Raw genomic sequence first — 3798 nt, 5'->3', positions numbered from 1 at the left:
TGGGGCCCTGGGAGAGGCAAGCAGACTAAGGAGTGCTGAGGTCAGACCAGCTTCATCTCATGTGCAAGAATGCCCAGCAGAGATCAGGTCTCAGAGGGGAATTCTCTGAAAAGGGAAGCCGCAGCACAGCACAACTACTCTACAAAAACATGGCCAGACTTCTTTTTCAGCAAGCCTCCTTTTATTAAGAGGGAAACTCTCACACTTGATCCCTGCTGGGCAATCATCACGAGATGTGGCTGACCTGACCTCCACACTCCTAAAGTGCTGGGATAAATTGTCTCATAAGACCAGGTAGAGCCTGGAGATATAGCTGCCCCTGCCCTCTGGGCTTCATATCAGTGGGCTCGCTGCTCCACCACTTTGCTTGTCTCCTGGTGGCTCCACTGAAGAGAGATGGGAGTTATGCATCACTTAGTGTAATCAGCCCAGGATGGAGGGTCTGTGCTGTGGGCCCAAGCCAATGTTCCCTGTCTGGTGATAAGCAGTGGGGTGTGTGTGGCACCCACAAGAGATGGACTGCCTTGTTCCTTGGGTTAACTGCAGCTTGTTAGAGTTATCAACATGGCACTTAGTGTCTTTGCTTTCTTGACATTTTGAAGGTAACAAGGGCAGATCCACTGCAGATGCAATTGCAGAGAGGTTTCAGTTCATCCGTGAAGCTCTGTCCAATGAATTGCCAAGTTGCTACTGCCTTGATGGCTTCAGTGGGGGCCTGTCTAAAGACCCAAGCTGGGAGGACCTGCTCATCAAGGAGTTATGGAAACCAGCACCCATGTAACTGTTCAGCCACTTTTCCATAAGGTTGCTGTGGTATGCTGGGGTTCCACTCCAGTCACTAATTGCCTCATATCTTCCAGTGCCTGAAGCTATCACTAGTGAAGCCTGAAAAAAGGCAAAGATGATAGCCTGCCTCTTCTGCTGAGAGCTCTGTATCACTGAGCTACAATCCTGTTGCCAATCTGAACACACCAATAAAAGGTGGTTGGAGACAAGTTCAAAAGTCCTGTGTAGTTGGGAGGAACAAGAACAGAGACTTGCTTTTAAAAAAGTCTGGCCAACTTTCTGTAGAGCAGCTGTGCTTTGCTGGGTGTTCACTTCAGCCCCTGGTCACCTCAGACACTCTGAAACCTCAAGGTTGAAATGGCTGAGTCACACAAACAGCAAAGATGACAGTCTGGTCCTCCCTCTGGAAGCTCTGACTCAGCGAGGCCTGAAACATCTGTCAGCCAGAGAACAGCAGTGAAAGCAGCCAGGGACCCTGGCTGAAAGTCTCCACCCAGTGATTAGAAATGCGGTTGGGGACTGACTTAAACAAGTCTGGCCATGTTTTCGCAAGGTGGCTCAGCTGTGCTGAGGTACCACTTCTACCCCTGGTCAGCTTGGGTTCTCTCCAAAGCCCACAGGCCAGAACAGTGGTAAAGTTGGTGGCCCGCCCCTATCTGTGGAAGCTCTGTCTCAGGAATGTTTCAAATCTCCATTGGCCAGGGAACACTGGTGCGGGTAGCTGTAAGCCCCAGGTAAGAGGTCCTGTTCAGTAAGGAGGAACAGGGTCAGGGGCCTGCTTTCAGAAGCAGTCTGGCCATGATTTGTTAAAGCAGCTGTGCTGTGCTGCGAGACCTCTTCTGCGGCTGGTCGGTTTGTACTCTCCAATGCCCGCAGGCTGGAATAACTAAGTTCCTCCAACAGGAAAGATGGCGGCCTGCCCTGTCTTTTCTCTCAGAGTTTATCTTGTGTGATGGAGCTGAATTTTTAGGCTGTTAATTTTACAATAAGCATTACAGTTGTTCAGAAAGAATCTTGCTTTTATCTTTCAGGTTAGATGTATGAGAATTCATTGTCTCCTGAAATAAGCCTGTTCATTTTTTGTTCTCTGGAAAGAAGTCTCTTTCTGCTATCTGACTTTGGTCACAGTCAGGTAGAGCAGTATCAAGTCTACAATGGCATGATTGAATTTCCATTTCCAGTGTTTCCTAGTTGTGTCTTACATTCTCCAATTCAGAACTGACCATTTTATTCTTCGTTGTCAAAATGCTAAGCTGTCCACTGTCCTTAAACACTATCTTTGTTCATTCTTCCTTATCCAATTTTATAGCCTTTAGAATATTAGTATGCTTTTCGTTCACACTTTCAATGTCCTCCAAAAGTTTTATTTTCCCTTAGCGGGTTCTGCTGTTTTACTGTGTCTAGTTCCAGTCTTAGCATGGCAATTTTTTCCCACAACATGCTATTTGCATGCAAGAGATCTTTTTCTTTCTTACGGGTAANTGTAGTTTAAAATCAGGTAGCATGATGCCTCTGGCTTTGTTCTTTTTGCTTAGGATTTTCTTGGCTATATTGGCTCTCTTTTGGTTCCATATGAAGTTTAAGGTTTTTTTGTTTGTTTGTTTGTTTGTTTTTCAGTTTTTTGAAGAAGGTCATTGGTAGCTTGATGGGGTCAGCATTGAATCTATAAATTACTTTGGGCAGTATGGCCATTTTCACAATATTGATTCTACCTAAAAATATGCAGTGCTTCACGAATTTGCATGTACCCTTGGGCAGTGGACTTGCTAATCTTCTCTGGATCATGTCAAGTTTAATATATGTGCTGTCAAAGCGAAGACCGGTGAGGTTCTTTATATTGGCGATATTACCTGTTAGCTCCTGCGATGTTTTACAATGATTTTTGGCTTCCTTGCTTTGGATCATGACATACTTCTTTCACTCAGTGAACTTTGTTTCTACCCACATTCTGAATTCTACTTGTATCATTTCAGACATGTCAGCCTCTGGCCAGTTCTGAAAACTTCAACAGGCTGAACAATTGATGTAATCATCTGGAGGAAAGAAGGCATGCTGACTTTTTGAGTTTTCAGTGTTCTTGCACAGATTCTTCCTCATCTTTATGAGCTTATTCACCTTCAACCTTTGAGGTTGCTGACCTTTGCACAGGGTATTTTTCTTTTATTATATTTGATGACCTTGAGGGTTTGATTGTGGTGTAAGGTAGAGTCAGCCAAATGGCTTTGGTTTTGGAGGACTTTAGGGGGCCAACATTCATCTCCCAATTCCTGGACTGTGTGCTTTAACTCTAGGAAGCTTGTATTGGGTCTCAACTTTGTTCTCTGGCTCCTTGAACTTTGGAGTCTACTGCACTGAAGGCACCAAAGTGTGGCAGCTGTGGCAGAGTGCTAGCAGATGCAGAAGTGCCTGCCTCCCTGTGGGCATTCATCCAGTGGTGGATGCAAGACAGCTTCGGTGGGGGCCAGGGGGTCCTTGCTGTGTGTGCTGTTGCACTGGAGGTAGCGTTGGTTCAGGGTAGGGTGCTGGCCTGTGCAGGTCTGTGTGCCTTCTCTGTGACCTCCCTAAGCAGCAGTGGTCACTCAAGGTATATTAGGGTCTCTTTTTTGTACACAGCATTAGCTCAAGGGTAAGGTGATGGTAGGGGTGGTGCTTTTGGCTCTGTGCCTGCCATGACGCTGTCCTGAATGGCAGTTGCTGTGGGTTGAAGTATGTGCTACAGTCCCACGTGCTGGTAGAGCAAGTACAGAAAATCCACTCATGTAAACACACACCAGCAAAGCGATGTAGGAAGTTTGTGTATAAAAAGCTGCAGTATTGAGACATAATGTAGAGGCTGGTGTGTGCCTGGAGGGTCCACATTGCTGCATCTCTCCACTGCTGAGGCACGGTCCACTGGCACAGAAGCAAAGGTGTGGGCACCTAAGAGTACCCTTAGGCAGGTGTGGCCAGGCTGGGGCCCTGGGAGAGGCAAGCAGACTAAGGAGTGCTGAGGTCAGACCAGCTTCATCTCAT

At 46.6% G+C, this 3798-nt stretch overlaps 1 non-coding gene across 1 annotated transcript; it reads right to left on the bottom strand.

The window, feature by feature from the left end:
• Window positions 1-2500: 2500 nt before the first annotated feature.
• Window positions 2501-2606, bottom strand: LOC119469905. Its single transcript, XR_005198764.1, has one exon. It is a non-coding gene; the product is annotated as a U6 spliceosomal RNA (small nuclear RNA).
• Window positions 2607-3798: the final 1192 nt, after the last annotated feature.

The sequence above is a fragment of the Cebus imitator genome, unplaced genomic scaffold (assembly GCF_001604975.1).
Source record: "Cebus imitator isolate Cc_AM_T3 unplaced genomic scaffold, Cebus_imitator-1.0 Scaffold982, whole genome shotgun sequence".
NCBI lineage: Eukaryota > Metazoa > Chordata > Mammalia > Primates > Cebidae > Cebus > Cebus imitator.
Note: the sequence above shows the minus strand (reverse complement) of the source record. Positions and strands in the feature narration are given on the sequence as shown.